This window comes from Hyperoodon ampullatus (genome assembly GCF_949752795.1).
Source record: "Hyperoodon ampullatus genome assembly, chromosome: 18".
Classification (NCBI taxonomy): domain Eukaryota; kingdom Metazoa; phylum Chordata; class Mammalia; order Artiodactyla; family Ziphiidae; genus Hyperoodon; species Hyperoodon ampullatus.
The window spans coordinates 52,304,084-52,322,811 of NC_136931.1; the positions used below are offsets into that span (position 1 = coordinate 52,304,084).

At 41.3% G+C, this 18,728-nt stretch overlaps 1 pseudogene across 1 annotated transcript; it reads left to right on the top strand.

The window, feature by feature from the left end:
- The first annotated feature begins 13,996 nt into the window (after positions 1-13,996).
- On the top strand, positions 13,997-15,695 carry LOC307066503 (recombining binding protein suppressor of hairless-like; annotated as a pseudogene). The gene has a single exon. The product of its transcript is annotated as a recombining binding protein suppressor of hairless-like (transcript).
- The last annotated feature ends 3,033 nt before the right edge of the window (positions 15,696-18,728 follow it).

An 18,728-nucleotide genomic window follows, 5' to 3' on the forward strand; every position in this document is an offset into this window, starting at 1 on the left:
CATGATACATGACGTTGAATACTTTTTCATGGGTTTTTGCAATTGGCATAGCCTTTATGAAAAGTTTGTTAAAATCATTTGCCCATTTAAAAATGTGACTTCTACTTTTTATTATTGAGGAGTTCTTTATGTTTTGTGAGTTCAAGTCCTTTGTTAGATATATGTACTGTAATTTTTTTCCATTCTGTGATTTGTTGATTTGTTTTCTTAATTGTGTCTTTAAAAATCATTTTTGAGGTGAAATTTACATGTAATATAACATATAAAAATGTATTTGATCAATTTTGACAAATATACATACCCACGTGACCACTGCCACAATCTAGATGTAGATCATTTCCATCACCAAAAAGGTGACCTGGTGCCCCAGTTAATCCCAGTCCCACATCCCTGGCTGTAGGCAATAACTGATTTACTTTATGTCACTCCAGATCAGATTCATCGTTTCTTGAGTTTCACATTAATGGAATTATACAGTATATGCTCTTCTTGTGTCTGGCTTCATTTGTTCATCAGAATGTTTTTGAATACAGGTCAATAGTTTGTTCCTTTTTATTGCTGCATAGTATTTCATTGCATGGATATACCACAATTTGGTTATTCATTCACCTCGTGATGGACATTTTTTATTGTGGTAAAATATACATAACAGGGACTTCCCTGGTGGTCCAGTGAGTAAGACTCCATGCTCCCAATGCAGGGGGCCCGGGTTCAATCCCTGGTCAGCAAAGCAGATCCTGCCTGCATGCCGCAACTAAGAGCCTGCATGCCGCAACTAAAGATCCCGTGTGCCACAACTAAGACCCAGTGCAGCCAAAAATAAAATAATTTCAAAATATATATATACATAACATAAAATTTACCATTCAAACTATTTTTAAGTGTACAGTTCAGTGGTTTTAAGTACATTCACACTGTTGTGCAACCATCACCACCACACATCTCCAGAACTTTTTTCATCTTCTCAAAGTGAAATTTCATACCCATTAAACAGTAATTTCCTATCCCCCCACACCCCCCAGTCTCTTGCAAACATCACTTTACTTCCTGTCTCTATATATTTGACTACTCTGGGTATCTCATAAGTGGAATCATACACATAATCCTTTTGTGACTGGCTGACTTCACTTAGCATAATGTCTTCAAGTTTCATCCATCTTATCAGAATTTTAAAGCAACTATCATAAGGGAATTCCCCAGCGGTCCAGTGGTTAGGACTCCGCACTTCCACTGCAGGGGGCACAGGTTCCATCCCTGGTCAGGGAACTAGGATCCCACATCTTGCATGCCGCGAGGCACGGCCAAAAAAAGAAAAAAGTCAATGATCATAAATATATTTCAGTATTTAGCATGTGGCATTGACATGCGGGATGGAGAAGAGGAGGAAACTACATAAGGTAGACTCAAGGTCCCCAGGACCTAGAACAACTTCCCACCCACCCTCTCCACCCACTAAGTGCCATCCCTCTCCCAGGGGCCACTGATCATAAGATTGAGGCTGTGTGTGTGCTTGATGTCATAGGAGCCAGTGTCCTTCAAGGACGTGGCTGTGACCTTCACCAAGGAGGAGCTGGGGCTGCTGGACTCCACCCAGAGGAAGCTGTACCGAGACGTGATGCTGGAGAACTTCTGGAACCTGGTCTCAGTGGGTGAGGACGGGCACCCTGTGACTCAGTGTCAACCCTCAGGAGTGCCTTGGTTTCAAACGTTTAAGACTTGGGGCTCTTGAAATGCTTCCCTGAATCTGGGACCCTGAATTTCCTCATCCCAGTGGGACATCTCGTCTCTACCTTGTCTATTTTCTCAAATTGTAGTTGCGACATCTTGGTGGGGTTTTAAAGTCAATTAGCAAATTGCATCATTATTGCATTTAATTAAATAGGACGGAATAGCATAGCTTCCTGTCAGGAACTGCATATAGTGCAACAGCAATTGTGAGTTAAAGACAGGAAAGGAGATGTGATAAAAGTAGATAGTGGTTAGGATCGAGTCATTCGATCCCTCGATTCGGTGATGTACATCTGTGTATTTGTCTACCAGATCACAGCATAAGAGGCATTTATTACAACAGGTCACGATCAGAATTTGGAAAAATACCACTTACAGTGCATGAAGATTGTAGAATTGGAATTAAAAATTTTGCCTTTAGTGTACTCACCTTACACATGTGCCATTTCTTTTTCACAGGATATCAACCTTTCAAATTAGATATGATACTACAGCTGGGCAGAAAAGAGAAGCTTTGGGTGATGGAGCCAGAAACCCAAGGAGGTGGGTGTTCAGGTGAGAACCATGCAGGTCTGAGTCCTTGCAGCTCACAGAGAATGGTTCTAAGTGGATCTCACTGTCCACTCCTCCTGCAGACAGCTCATGAGTGGAGAAAATATCAGTATGATGAAAGGATTATTTCAGAACACTGTTAATCTTCTGATGAATGCCTAATCTAATTTTAATTTCTATGGTACTTGTATTAGCCATCAATTGCTGTGTAACAAATTGCTCTTAAACTTTGCAGCTTAGAACTACAGGCATTATAGTTTCTGTAAGTCAGGACTCTGGGGGCAGCTTAGCAGGGTAGTTCTGGCTCATGATCTCATAAGATCTCAAGGAGTCTGCATGAGCTGCAATCCTCTGAAGGCTTGATGGGCCTCAAGGGATGTGTTTTCAAGATGGGCTCATTCACAGGGTTGTTGACAGGAGACCTCAGTTCTTCCCTGGCTGTTGGCAGGAGGCCTCAGTTCTTTGCCAAACAGGCCTCTCCCTAGGGCTGCCTGAATGTCCTCAAAACGTGGCAGCTGGTTTCCCCAAGCTAATTACACCCAAGGGAGTAGAAGGCAGAAATCACAGTGTCTTTTATGACATAAACTTGGAAGTGACATACCATTCACGTCTGCCATATCCTGTTGGCTTCGCAGGCCAATCCTGAAAGGTTGTGGAGGGGACTTCAATAGGGTGTAGATACCTCCTAGGGATTGTCTTGGATACTGGCTACCACAGCGACTTTTGGTATTTGCAGATTCATATCTACAAAACCTGGAAGATAATATTAGCCATTCAGGCTTATCAGAAAATTCAGCCAAATTAAGTGGCAATAATTATCATAGGATTTTTTACTCCCATAGGATGTGTCAGTTAAGGGAATAAGTTTTCTAGTTTTTATTCCCAGTTAATAATGTTCACTATTGAATATTATATATTAGGACATCATTGAAATAAAGAGGAATTCTCTCAAATCTAGCTTATGTATTAACATGTGCATATAATGGCTAAATTAAGGAAATAAAGTTATCATCTCATGGGTTCATTATCAGGACAGAGGAGACGTTTCCCTCTGCAAATCTTTTCTTTTCACTTTTGCTGAGCATGTCCCCTGCTCAGTAGCACTGTATTTCTAATTTTGACCTCATACATAAGCCTCGGTATATTAGTTCTAAATGAGTCTCATTAACACGTAGTGATAGGAGGCTACTACATATCAGCTCTTTGTTTCCGTAAGCATGAAAAAACAAAGACAGAGTCCAGTTGAACTCTCCACTGGTTGAATAGGGTCTCCCAGCACAGTCGACCTGTGAAATATTTTTTTGTCCCTGAACTTGTCCTCACTTTCATCTCTGAATTCTCTTTATCCTTCCAGGACACAGGAACCAAAATGAGATAGAGACTCTTCAAGAAGCAGGATTAAGACAGCTTTTACATGAAGGCCTTATGTGCTGGCAGATATGGGAACAGTTTACAAGTAAATTAACCAGAACTCAGGACTCAATAATAAATCTGCAAGGCAAGATGTTGCCAAAACAAGATGATTCCTCCTGTGAGGCATGGTCAGGAGAATCTACTCAGGTTCCTGAAGATGAGAAGTATGTAGGAAAGCTTCAAGGGGAGAGTTCCACAAGTATCAAAAATCAAGAGTCTCCCACTCAGACCTCCTGGGATTTCTGGAGGAAAATGTATCTGAGAGAGTCACAGAATTATCAGAGTAGGTGTCAGCAAATTGAAATAAAAGATAAACTGTGTCAGTGTGATCACTGTGTCATGAGAAGGATCTCTCATCACCGTGGCAATCAGGAAGTACACAAAAGCGAGAAGGCTTATGGCCACAATAATCATGGAAAAGACTTTGTGAAGAACACACCCCAGCATAGCATCATCCACTCAGGAGAGCAGACCTCTGATGAGACTGGAAAAGGTGTCACCCTTGGCTATGATGTTGAACTTCATCAGCAGTTGCGTGTAGGAGAGAAGCCCCACGTGTGTAGTGAGTGTGGGAAGGGCACCACGTATAACTCAGTGTTTCACATTCATTACAGTGTTCACAGAGGAGGGAAACGCAGTGGGAATGATGAGTGCGGGGTGGACTTGGGTCAGAGCTCACATCCGCAGACCCATCAGAGAGCCAACCCAGGGGAGAAACCCTACAGATCTGGGGTGTGTGCTGCTGAGAGCTTCAATCAGAACTCCTCCCTTCCCACTCATGAGCCCATTCACCTGGGGGAGAATCTGTGTAGGGGTGGCAGGTGTGGGAAGGGCTCCAGTCATAGCTTAGACCTCAACAGTCACTGTGTAGACAGCACTGGCGAGAAATCCTGGAAATGTGAGCTGTGTGGTAAAGGCTTCAATGAGACATCACAAATTCAAGCCCAACAGACAGCCTACCCTCCAGACAAAACGTCCAAATGGAAGGCATGTGACAGGATATTCAGTCAGAGCTCTGGTCCTCTTCAGAGTGTTCACACTGGAGAGGAACCATATAAATGCGAGGTATGTGGGAAAGACTTCAGTAAGGCCTCCAACCTTCAAGCCCATCAGAGAATCCACACCGGCGAGAAACCCTACAAATGTGATGTGTGTAATAAGAGCTTCAGCCGGAATTCCCATCTTCAGGCCCATCAGAGAGTCCACACGGGAGAGAAACCCTACAGATGTGACACATGTGGGAAGGACTTCAGTCAGATTTCCCATCTTCAGGCCCATCAGAGAGTCCACACAGGAGAGAAGCCCTACAAATGTGACACATGTGGGAAAGGCTTCAGTCAGAGCTCACATCTTCAAGACCACCAGCGGGTCCACACCAGAGAGAAACCCTACACGTGTGATGTGTGTGGGAAGGGTTTCAGTTGGGGCTCCCATCTTCAAGCCCATCAGAGAGTCCACACGGGAGAGAAACCCTACAGATGTGAAGAATGTGGGAAAGGCTTCATCTGGAACTCATACCTTCACGTTCATCAGAGGATCCACACGGGAGAGAAACCCTATAAGTGTGGCACATGTGGGAAGAGCTTCAGTCAGACCTCCCATCTTCAAGCCCATCGGAGGGTCCATACAGGAGAGAAACCCTACAAATGTTTTGACTGTGGTAAGGGCTTTAGCAAGAGTTCATGTCTTCAGGTTCATCAGAGAGTCCATAGTGGTGATCAATCCAGTACACGCAGAGTGTGATAAAAGTGTTCTTCAGAATTTAGACTTCTCATTTTCATCAGAAAACGCCCACAACAGGGGCTATTTATAAAATGTTGTATTTTAAGCATTCAGGAGGGAGCTGCTTTTTTTTTTTTACAGTTATCCGAATTCCATTGGAGGAGACCTGTTTGTTGTATGAGTATGGCCAATGTGTCCAGCAGAGCCCAAAATGTCATAATTCTCAAGAGAATGCACAGCAGAGAAACCTTGTAAGGATGGTGTAGGTTTCAGTCAGAACCTTTACATTCAATAGAATCTACACGGGGAGAAGCTTTAAAAATGATAAGTACCGTCAGGACTTTAGGAAAAGTATAATGATGGACATGACAAAATCCATGTCCACTAGAATTTAAGCTCCATGGGGGCAGGAAGTCTGTTTACTGCTTGTATGACCGTGACCTGGAACCAGTGCTGAACAGAGCAGGTGCCCTGGACTTTGTCTCACTTGAAGGAGAGGAATAGGACAAACATTTGAAAATGTTAGTGAGCTCAATCCCAAGTAGTCACGATAAATTGTACTAGGAAAAGGATTCTTGGAAGAAGCCTTAAAAATTAATTCAAGGAAATGATAATTTAATAAAAATATGTTAAATCATGTAGTCTACAATTTGACTGTTAGATTTTTGCCATTGGCTCCTGTCCTGCTCAGCTCCACTTTTCAAGCAGTAAAGGGCTCAACTTTTTATCACATCATTTAAGACTTTCTCTGGACAGTGTACCATCAGTTGTGTATAGTGTAAGTTTCACTATTTTTCTTTTGTTGGGTCTTTGGTGACAGGAACAGACTGAATGGAAAAAGAGAAACTGGGTTTTCATTCCATAAAGCTTCCTGTCAAGGAGTCTACAAAGAAGGGAGAACATATTATAATATGCATTTTGGATGTTGAACTAAGCTGTTAAGGCACAGAGCATTTTGGACAGCACCCCATGCTTCTCAGATGCTTCTGTATTTTTCAAGTTTGCTTGGTTGAATGGTTTACTCAGGTGTATATTTACTGGAGGTAGTGGACAGTTTCCCACAGCTGTTTTGCTTTGGGGGTTTTTTTGAGTATAGCTAATTTGCAATGTTGTGTTAGTTTCAACTGCACAACAAAGTAATTGATATATGTATATAATATGTATATATATATATATATGTATATATATATATTCTTTTTCAGATTCTTTTCCTTTATAGGTTATTACAGAATATTGAGTAGAGTTCCCTGTGCTATACTGTAGGACCTAGTTGTTCCCACATTTTTTTTTCTTCTGGACCTTACCTTCCAGGACACTGGTTGCTTAAGTTCTATGGTATCTCAAGTTTCATGTTACCATCAGGAATCCAGGGCCAACACCAGACACTGGGGTGGGCTACTGGAGGTCATGGATGTTTATAACCGTTAGGATGTTCTCAGTTGTAAGAAATAGAAAACCCAACTCAAACTAGCTGAGACAGAAAGAAGGATTATGTAATTACTTAAAAATCCTTTTCAGATAATCCCAACATCTAAATTGTCTTGGTATTGATGTCTGTTGATTGTTTTTTTCTCATTCAAGTTCTGATTGTTCTGGTTCTTGGTATGATGGGTGATTTTTTTATTATTATTATTGTATCCTGGATATTTGGGGTACAATGTTGCAAGACTTTGGATCCCATTTGATCTTTTTTGGCAGGAAGTCACCTGTTTAGGTGTAGTACACAGGTCCAAATGGGAATGGAAATTCACCTTCCCTCTGGGCCCTTTTGACACTGTGTGTGTGGGAGTTGGGGGGCTAGTGGGGGGGTGGCAGAGGGCCAACTGCCTCTACCTCCTTGCTGCTGAAAGTTCAGCTCTCCCCGTTCAGCCTAGTGGGAGGCATTAGAGCACTGCCTAGGACTGCCTCACCTCTGTGGGTGGTGGGAGTGAGGTGGGGAGGTGGGGAGTGGGAATTCAGCTCTCCATTCAGCCCCACTGACCTAGTATTATGGGCTCTCTGTCATATTTGCTTTCTCCTTTTCCAGAAGGAAGATAGTTCAGTAAATTCCAGGAAGTAGTATTTCCTTTCTTGGTTAAACATCTTTTCCATTCTCAGAAGGGATATGACTCTTACAAAGAGAGCTTAACATCCATTGAGGGATACTTCAAGATCACCATTCCTACGATGTTGAAGCCTCAGTGAGGTAAGTGTTATTATTCCCATTGTAACATGAGGAAGGGTCAAACCATTGCCCTAGTTCACACAGATAGCAGTATTGGTAAAATTCAGGCTTTAAACATTCAAGATTTTAATTCTTAATTATGAAAAACGTCCAAAATAGTCAAAAAGAGAAAATACAATGGACCCCATATATTCATCACTCAAATTTAACAATGGTCAAGATTTTGCCACATTTGCTTAATCTATCCCTTTTTCCTTTTTATCTTACATGTTGAAATAATTTAAAGCAAATCCCTGATGGCATCTCTTACACCTATAGGCATCTCTTAAATGTAGACTATTTTTTACAAGATCAGAAAGCTATTATCACACTTAACATAATTAACAGTCACATTTCTATGATTGCTTCAAGTTTTCACTTAGCTACAACAATAAACTCTTTTCTTTCTTCCTTCCTTTAGTTCTTTCTTTCTTCCTTTCTTTTGTACTGTCTGTAATTTTGGTATCAGGATAATATTGGCTTCTATTTTCTGGAAGAGATTGTGTATAATTGGTGCTGACGCTTCTTCAAATGTTTAGTAGAATTCTCCAGTGAAACTATCTGGGCTTAGAGATTTCTTTTTTGGGAAGTTTTAAAATGATGGATTACATTTCTTCAATAGTTATAGGACTATTGAGATTATTTCATATTGGGTGAATTTGGGTAGTTTGGTTTTCAAAGAATTGGTCTATTTCTCTTCAGTTGTTGAATTTACCTGGATAGAGTTGTTCATAGAAGTCCTTTATTAAGTTTTCATTGGCTGCAACATCTGTAATTATATCCCCCATTTTATCCTTGATACTGGTAATGTCTTTGTCTTGCTAGAAGCTTATCAATTTTATGGATCATTTCAAAGAATCAGCTTTCTGTTTCATTGATTTTCCTTTATTTTTCTGTTTTTAATTGTATTTATTTCTGCTCTTTATTATTTCCTTTCTTGTGCTTACTTTTTATTTATTTTGCTCTTTTCCTAGTTATCTGAGTGGGATTTGGACTATTGTTTTGAGACCTTTCCTCTTTACTAAGGTAAACATTTAGTGGCATGAATTTCCCTTTCAGCACCCCTAGATTTTAATATGTTGTATTTTTATTTTCATTCCATTTCCAAATGTTTGGAGAGTTTTCTGTTTTGTTTCTTAGTTTAATTTCTAGTTTGATTCCATTATGATCAGAGAACATAGTTGGTATGATTTTGATCAGCTCATATATTCCCAGACATCAGTTTGTTCTCTCAGGGAGAAAACAGTATAAATGTGGTAAGGGCTTTAGAAGGGAGTCATCTCTTACAGCCATCATTGAGCTCACATGGGAATAATAGTTTTACAGGTATAGTGTGCATGGTAAGAGATTTGGCTTTAGGTCACTTATTTGTGTTTTGAGGTATAGGAAAGAGATTCTAAACAAGTGAGGAATGTGGAGAGGGATTTGACAAGAACTCCCATCATGTCCACTAGAGGGTGAACATTGGAGAGAAATCCTAACATGCGGTGAGAGTGGAAAGTGTTTCTTCAAGTTCAGTTCAAGTGATATTCCCCAAGTGCACTTAGTTTTCACTCAGGAGGGAGGACTTACTGTGAATAGCAGTGGAAAGAGCTTCAGAGAGAGCAGATACCTTCATATTCACTGAAGTCCATAAGGAGGAGAAGCCCTACAAGTGCTATGTGTGTGGAAAGGATTTTGCATATAGCTGAGTTTTCACACTCATCTGAGTGTTCTCTCAGGGGATGAATCCTGTAAATATAATGAATGTGATAAGAATGAAAACAGCCATGAATGGGATGAGTGGAGTAAGGGCTTATTTGGAGTTCACATCTTCGTGTCCATCTCAGAACCCACATGGGAGAGAAGCTTCCATATATAGGAAAAAGATATTAAGGACTTCATGTGAAACTCATCTTATTCATCAGAGGTGCATGAGGAAAAGAAAACCATATACATGTGAAGAGTTTATCATTTTGAATAATAGTTCAGATCTTCTTACTCATCAGAGTCTACACAAGAGGACAGAAATTCTATACATATGGCCAGTACTTGACCTGTCAGGGTTCAATAGAGAACCAGATGCCACTCTGTATATTCTAGGCATGAATGCTTTTTTTGGGGGGGGAGGAGGGCGGGGAGTAATAATTTTTTTTTTTTTTTTGCCCTGCCGCATGGCATGCTAGATCTTAGTTCCCCAACCAGGGATCAAACTTGTGCCCCCTGCAGTGGAAGCACGGAACCCTAACCACTGGACCACCAGGGAATTCCCATGGAGTAATAATTCTTATTGGAGTATAGTGGACTTACAACATTGTGTTAGTTTCTGCAGGCATGAATGCTTTTAATACAGACAATAAGAGGCACGCACACGTTTGGAAGAGCTAAGGGAACGTTGATCGGGGAAACCAACACCAGCCTGCAGCGCCAAACTGGGTTCTCAAGAGCTTTCTTAGAAGCTGCTGCCAATCTCAAGAATCTCAGTCTACAGCAGCAACATGAGTGATACTCAAGGGATTTCTCTGAAGCTGCTGAAGATGTGGAAAGCCCCATAAGCTATCTCAGTCTATAGTACCAATATGGGTGATATATTTTTTAAAGTATTAAAAGCTTTATTTATGATTGGAATCATTCAACAAAAAAGCAAAAGCAAATGAGCCTGAAAAAGGAACTAAGCTGTCGTCTAGAATAGCCTCAGTAGCTAAGCTGCCTTTGCACCTGGCTGGCATGACAGCTGTGGCTCAGCATACACAGCAGTTGCACTCACAGCAGCATCAATATGGATGATTCTTTTTTTTTTTTTGGCCGCACCACGAGGCTTGTGGGATCTTAGCTCTCTGACCAGGGATTGACCCCGGGCCCTCAACAGTGAAAGCACAGACTCCTAACCACTGAACCACTAGGGAATTCCCTGGATGATTCTTAAGAAGCTCACTTGGATGCTTTGAAGCTCATGCCTGTCCATGTTTCCTCCTGCAGTTGCCTCTGGAGAATAATGCCTTTTCTTCCTATGCTTCCTAAGTCTCATGTGAGTGCCTTTTCAATGGCCAACTATAACCAAGAAACATCTGGGGAAGGGGATTCTGAGCTATGCTGTTCCTGTCTTCTCTTTTAATACAGAAGCCCTTAACAGATTCAGTCGTAAAAAGAAGTGATGATGTCATGTGACCAACAGACAATATAGCACAGTGTTGTAGGGGCCTCATTTGCACCTCAAGTCTTAGTAAACAGCATGCACACTTATTTATGTCCAATCCATGTAGGTCATGCTACAGGAAGGGCTACAGTTAGCACTCCACTCTTGGAAGACATCAGTTTTCCTACACTGTTGATGGACTCTATTGGTATCATGCATGGCAAGGATTCCAGAGATACCTCTGGTCTCCCCAATCATTAAACGTCCATGCAGAACAAAATCCATAAATGTGATGGTTGTAGCCCTGGCTATCGTCAATGCTCAAACTGCTACCCTACCTTCTACACAGGAAGAAAATTGTAATTGGGGTGAGTCTTCAGATTTATTAAAAAGACCGTATTAGAAAAATAACCTAATGTTCTTTTTCTAATGTCAGGTCATACAAGTTATCAGAGAGTGTATTCATAAAATAAAAAAAAATGTGGTGAGAACTTTAATCAATGCGCAGGTCCTTAAATTCATTAGTCTCCACCACATGAGAGAAAGTTTATCAAAGTGATGTTTTAAGAGTATCACAGAAGGGGCTTCCCTGGTGGCGCAGTGGTTGGGGGTCCGCCTGCCGATGCAGGGGACGCGGGTTCGTGCCCCGGTCCAGGAGGATCCCACATGCCGTGGAGCGGCTGTGCCCGTGAGCCGTGGCCGCTGAGCCTGCGCGTGCGGAGCCTGTGCTCCGAAATGGGAGAGGTCACGGCAGTGAGAGACCTGCGTACCGCAAAAAAAAAAAAAAAAAGAGTATCACAGAAACACTGCTATATGGTCAACACACTGTTTTCTCTTTATGGGCACACAAGAAGACGACGTTCACATCCTCCAATATGGATTGGAGCCATGTGATTGAATTCTGGCCAATGGAGTGAGGACAAAAATGACGTGCACCACTTCCTGGCATTGCCCATAAAAATATTCCAGGTGATTCTCTCCTTCCTTTTCCACAGTGATCTCTAGCCATGAATTATGGGTGCCACCTGTTCCATATATGTAGCTACAAGATGAAGGACTGCCTGACCTCTGTTGGACATCACTTGAGTGAGAAATCTTTTTTGCACTAAGACACTGAGATTTCAGGGATTAGCTGAAGTATCAAGTCTATCCTAACCAGTACAAAAGTCTTAGTAGCAGCTAATTTCATAATTACACAGGAAGATAACTCTACAATCCCCCCCTTAAATTTTTGAAACAATTATTTTCAAACTTACATAAAAGTTACAAGTACAGTAACAAAGGATTTTCCTTCCCTGAACTCTGAGACTATCATGATGCCCCATCACCCCTGGATACTTCAGTGTATATTATTACAAATATGGATATTTTTCTACACAATCATTTTATAACAACCAAAATCAGGAGATTAATATTTGTACATTACTACCATCTAATCCACATATTCCATTCACATTTCATCAATTGCCCCAACAATGTCCTTTATAGCAAAATTATCCAATCTAGGATCACACAATGCATTTAGTCATTACAGCACCTTAGGCTCCTTCAGTATGGAATATTTTCTCAGACTTCCATGAGCTTGACACTTTAGAAGATTACATGCTATTTTTGTTCTTGTGTAGAACATCCCTTAATTTGGACTTGTCTGATATTTCCTCGTGATTAGATTCAGCTTATGCATCTTTGGCCAGAATATCACAGAAGTGATGATGTGCTCTTTTGGCGTACAATTTTATTTATCCCATTTGTGGTGATGTTAATTTTGATTACTGGACCCATATGATATCTGCTAGACCTTTCACTGTAAAGTTACTAGTTTTTTCCATTATAATCAGGAAGTAGTGTGTGGAGTGGTACTTTGAGTTCATGAAAATATCTGCTTTTCATTAAACTCTCATTAACTGATTTATTAATATAATCTAGACTCCTGGATTTCTAATCTATTCAATGTGTTATGATCAGTTACTGTCACTTATTTTGATCCTTAAATTAACCCAGATTTGGCCATGGGAACCCTTCAGGCTGGCTTCTGTGTCCTTTTGATTTGTCCCCATCATTCTTTAATCACCCCCTTACTTTCTGGCACAAGACATGTGAGGCTCACCTTGTACTTTCCCAGCCTGTTGATTTGCACCCTCGGGAGTCTCCTAGGTGAAATCTGAAACAGGAGCTCCAGACACAGAAGGTAGGGAGAGACCGAAGAAAGAGGCAGATCACTTCAGGTTGGGAGGTGGCAGGTTTAATAAGGGAATTCACATACAAGGCTTGTCTTTGGTGACTGCAAGACAAATAGATCTCTGCACCTGCCTGCCAGGTGCAGAGATCTATTTATAGATAATCTTAAAAGTTTATATAGAGGCCTTAACTGGGTTCAGTCATGTATTCAATCCAGATGGTCTTAACAACATCTTACTGTCTCAAGGCTGTGTCCTGGAGGCAGCTTCTAGTAGGGAGGGGGCAAGTGGACTGCATATTCCAAAGACAAGGGAGGGGGCAAGGAGCCTCCAATTGCCCAAGTCCAGCTCATGGGTCAACCAGCAGTCACATCCTCTAAATGACCTTCTCCAACTTAGCCTCTCCTTTTAACAAGGAGGCCTTCTGCCGTGTAGTGGAGAATGGTGATTAGAGGCCAAAATATGGGTACTAGGTATACTCATTACTGTAGAGTCACTGCTCCCGGGCTCTCTCATACCCAGAACTGGCAGGGGATGAGTGTGTGATTGTGTTTATACACATTTTTTTTTAGTTTTTGGCCATGCTGCACAGCATGCAGGATCTTAGTTCCCCAACCAGGGGTCAAACCTGTGCCCTCTGCAGTGGAAGCATGGAGTCTTAACCACTGGGCCACCAGGGAAGTCCCAATACACATTTTTTTTTCTATATTTCTTCATACAGTTGACCCTTGAACTTGGGTTTGGACTGCATGGGTCCACTTACACGTGGATTTTTTTCAATAGTAAACAGTACAGGAGGGTTGGAGTTTTGGCAAGAGTTTGTGGAAGATGGTGCCTGTTGTGACAGGTTCCTGGCTCACAGCTCCTAAAACCCATGGAATTTACTGAGTGATAAAGATGTCTTTTGTTATGTTAATGAGTCATTGAAATTATGAAACTATCATTCAAGTGGAAGCATTATAGTCCTTCAGAACCATTATTATCTCAAAAGGAAAGGAGAATGATACAGATACACTGACTGAGGTGTTTTGAGGGGCATCGAAGTGTTCCAGCCTGTGGCTTACCTTAACATGTTCTTGAAGTACCATGGCGTGGATTAAAAGAAAATTTGGTGAGCGGCCTCCATCTAAACGACTTACTAGGGAAGCTATGCGAAATTATTTAAAAGAGCGAGGGGATCAAACAGTACTTATTCTTCATGCAAAAGCTGCATAGAAGTCATATGGAAATGAAAACAAGGTTATTTTGCCCTCCTCCTTATGTGTATCTTATGGGCAGTGGATGGAAGGAAAAAAAAGAACAAATGGAACGCAATGGTTGTTCTGAACAAGAGTCTCAACCATGTGCATTTATTGGAATAGGAAACAGTGACCAAGAAATGCAGCAGCTGAACTTGGAAGGAAAGAACCATTGCACGGCCAAAACATTGTATATATCTGACTCAGACAAGAGGAAGCACTTCATGCTGTCTGTAAAGATGTTCTGTGGCAGTAGTGATGACTTTGGTGTGTTCCTCAGCACGTGGATAAAAGTCATCTCCAAACCTTCCAAAAAGAAGCAGTCATTGAAAAATGCTGACTTATGCATCGCCTCGGGAATGAAGGTGGCTCTGTTTAATCGACTTCGATCCCAGACAGTTAGTACCAGATACTTGCATGTAGAAGGAGGTCATTTCCATGCCAGTTCTCAGCAGTGGGGAGCATTTTACATTCATCTCGTAGATGATGATGAATCAGAAGGAGAAGAATTCACAGACTGCGATGGATACATCCATTATGGACAAACAGTCAAACTTGTGTGTTCAGTTACTGGCATGGCACTCCCAAGATTGATAATTAGGAAAGTTGATAAGCAGACCGCATTACTGGATGCAGATGATCCTGTGTCACAGCTCCATACATGTGCATTTTACCTTAAGGATACAGAAAGAATGTACTTGTGCCCTTCTCAAGAAAGAATAATTCAATTTCAGGCCACTCCATGCCCAAAAGAACCAAATAAAGAGATGATATATGATGGCGCTTCCTGGACAATCAATAGTACGGATAAGGTAGAGTATATATTTTATGAGGCGATGGGCCCTGTCCTTGCCCCAGTCATACCCGTGCCTGTTGTAGACAGTCTTCAGTTGAATGGTGGTGGGGACGTAGCAATGCTTGAACTTACAGGACAGAATTTCACGCCAAATTTATGAGTGTGGTTTGGGGATGTAGAAGCTGAAACTATGTACAGACGTGGAGAGAGTATACTCTGTGTTGTCCCAGACATTCCTCCATTCCGAGAAGGTTGGAGAGGGGTCTGGCAGCCAGTCCAGGTTCCAGTGACTTTGATCTGTAATGATGAAATCATTTATTCCACCAACACCCCAGAACCAGGGCCCTACACCCCAGAACTGGCACCATAGCCACATTGCAGTGTGGCGGGAGCAATCCTTCGAGCCAACTCCAGCCAAGTGCCCCCTAATGAGTCAAACACAAACAGCAGGGGGAATTGCACAAATGTCAGCACAAATTCGACCAATGTCACATCATCTACAGCAACAGTTGTGTCCTAACTACCGTCTTTTTGCTAGGACGTACACTGACTTGAGTGCGGGAAAATGTTGATATAAAAAAGAAAGAAAAAAATGAACAATCTTTTGTGGTTTCTTGGGAAAACTTTTCATACCCAGTGATACTGTTCAAAAAGCCCATTATCTGCAAGTGCTGTTTTGAAGTGCAGAAGCCACAGTAAAACAAACAAAAAAAACCATCAAAATGTACAAACTTTTGGAAATTGATATTTTTCAGCTGTTTGTTTGTTTGGTTTGTGTTTGGTTTTGTTTAAATGGGCAAGAAATAGAGATGTGGCTGGAGTAAAAGGTAATCAAACTAGAAGATGAAAATCTAACATAGTTTTTATGGACCAAGGAACTTGTATAAGCTTTAGTAAAAGGTACATTTTCACCATACCTTTTTTATATCACAGTATATATAATACACCTTTGTTACCAAATAGGTTGTTCTCCTCCCCACCCCCTTTGAGCGTTTGCTCTTAAGCACATTCAGGTGCCAAGCCTGACAATGATTGTTTAATCTAATTACCATACTCCTCCAGGTCTTTTTGGTCTAAGGCTGGAACTGTTCTTTTTATTTTATTATTTTCTTTACAAGCTGAAGTCTTATGACTTTTCATGAGTGGAAGGTGTTTTGATTTCAGCAAGTCAAATCTTGTAAAGGCCTGCATATTTCTTCTAAGATTATTTGAAGTCTGTGCAAAAGCTTAAAAAAAAAATGCCTCTGCCTTGCCTGCAATACATTGACTTAGTCTCTATTCTCAGACACTGTTGATAGTTATCTCTCTGTGTTCCTTTTTTTAAAAAAATGTATTTATAGTTGTAATCCAAGAGGTTCTAACATTTACCTGGAATTAAATGTGGCCATTTAGTCATTAATTAAAAAAATAGTAAATAGTACAGTAATACACAATCCACAGTTGGTTGAATCCACAGATGGGGAACTTCCAATATGGCAGGCCCTTGGATATGGAGGGCCAGCTATAAGTTATACTCAGATTTTTGACTGAGTGGAGGGTCAGTGCTCCTAACCCCCAAGTTGTTCAAGGGTCAACTGTATATATTGAAAAGCATAAATTGACACCAGTACCTCCAAAGTTAATCCCAAACCACAGGTGCGTTCTGTTTTCTCCCTTCCCAGCAAAGAGCTCCTATGCCGAAAAGAGTTAATAGCAGGTCTGAGACCACTGTCTGTAGAAAAGCCTGTTTCGAGGTCATGAACGACATCTGGGAACTTGGATTTTGGTAGGGTTGCCTCACCATTTCCTGTTAATGGGGATTCACTGTGCCTTGACTGTTTGTACAATAATGTGGCTTATGCTGAACACCTGCTTTCCTTCTGGGCGCCGGGAATTGGAGTTCGTGCTCAGCAGAGCGTGACTACGTGACCAGCCTGCAGTGGGAAACTTGGGCAATGTGTGTCTGATGGGCTTTCCTGGTAGACACACTTCACACGTGTTGTCACAGTTGTTGCTAGGGAATTAACTGTGTCAGACTGGTTTTCTCCAGACTTCACCCCAAGGAACAAAACTTTAGATAAACCAGAGAAAAAAAGAGGGCCTAGGAGGAAAATGCTTAGCTTCCTTGATAGCTTCACAAAATTGTCACAGCGCCCCTCCCTTCAACCCCCCAACTGTAATATTAACCTTGTAAGTGCTGAATTTATTGCTCAGGGGTTTGAGGGGGAAAGAGGGAAACTTTTAAAAGCGTGGGTTTGTATTTTGTGGCTATTACACCTAGATGTGGGATCATCTCAGTCAGGGAAAGCTGCAAAGAAAAAGTTCAGGGGCCACAGCGCCCTGGACTTCTGCTGCCAGTGGGCAGGTTGAAACTTAATCTCTGAGTTTGAAGAACAGAGATGTGTCTTGCCTATAGGAACCTCTGGGGAAAAAAGGAGACAACATGAAAAGGGAGGCAATCTCCAGATGGAGATATACTTTCGGAGATTTCAAAAGCCATTTTCAGTTGCTCCTGGGCTCTTGGGAAGTCAGATGTCTGACCCTGAGAGGCTGATGCTTCTCCAGCCTGGTGTGCATGTTTTCTAGAAGGTCAGTTTGGACTCTAAGAATGATGAAGAGGAAGGGGTTCAGGAAAGCCTTACTTGAACTTAGAACATAGCTGTCTGACCCTACTGAGTCTCGGCTTTGCTGCTGCCAAAGAAAAGCAGCTGGCTTTTTTGCGAATCCTGAAATCACAGATGCTATCTGCCTGGACCTGCCTCTGAGCTGAAACCTGAGACTGTCTACCTAAGTGTTTCAGCCCCAGCACATGCTGTGCTTAATTGAAATGGGGTGGAATTTCTTCACTCAAAAAACTGGCTCAGACTATGCAACTGTGGCAGACTTAGGACACCCCTCTAGGGGGACCCTAAACTGTGACAAAACAGCATGGATGCTCCCACTTCTGGGCATAGATCCAAAGGAAATGAAAACAGGTTACTGAAGAGATATGTGTACTTCCATGTTCACTGCAGCATTATTCACAATAGCCAAGATATGGAAACAACCTAAGTGTCTGTCAGTGAATGAATGGATAAAGATGATGTGGTGTTATGTATACAATGGAATATTATTCAGTCATGAGAAAAAAGGAAATTCTTCCATTTGGGACAACATGGATGGACTTGGGGGGCGTTATGCTAAGCGAGATAAGTCAGACAGAGAAAGACAAATACTGTATGTTGTCATGTATATGTGGACTCTAATAAATAAAACAAAGTAGTGAATATAACAAAAAAGAAACAGACTCACAGATACAGAGGACAAACTAGTGGTTACCAGTGGGGAGAGGGACGGGGGAGAGGGGAGTAGGGTATTAAGAGGTTCAAACGATTATGTATAAAATAAACATGCCACAGGGATATATTGTACAGCATAGGGAGTATAGCCAATATTTTATAATAGCTATAGATGGAGTATAATCTATAAAACTTTTGAATCACTATGTTGTACACCTGAAACTAATATACTATTGTAAATCAACTATACCACAATAAAAAAATTTTTAATTAAATTTAAAAAAGGAAAATGGAAAAAAGAATTGATTAGACAGGTCATTAAAAAGTTCAGATACATTTAAATAAGACCCTGACCCCCCACCTTAAAAAAATTAAAAAACCCTCAAATTATAAAAACAGAGTAAAATGGTGGTTACCACGGGCTGGGGGTGGAGGATATGTGAGACCCATTGTTTAAGAGTACATATAACTAGTAGATAAATAAGTCCTGCAGACCTAATACATGATATAGTGATTATAGACAACAA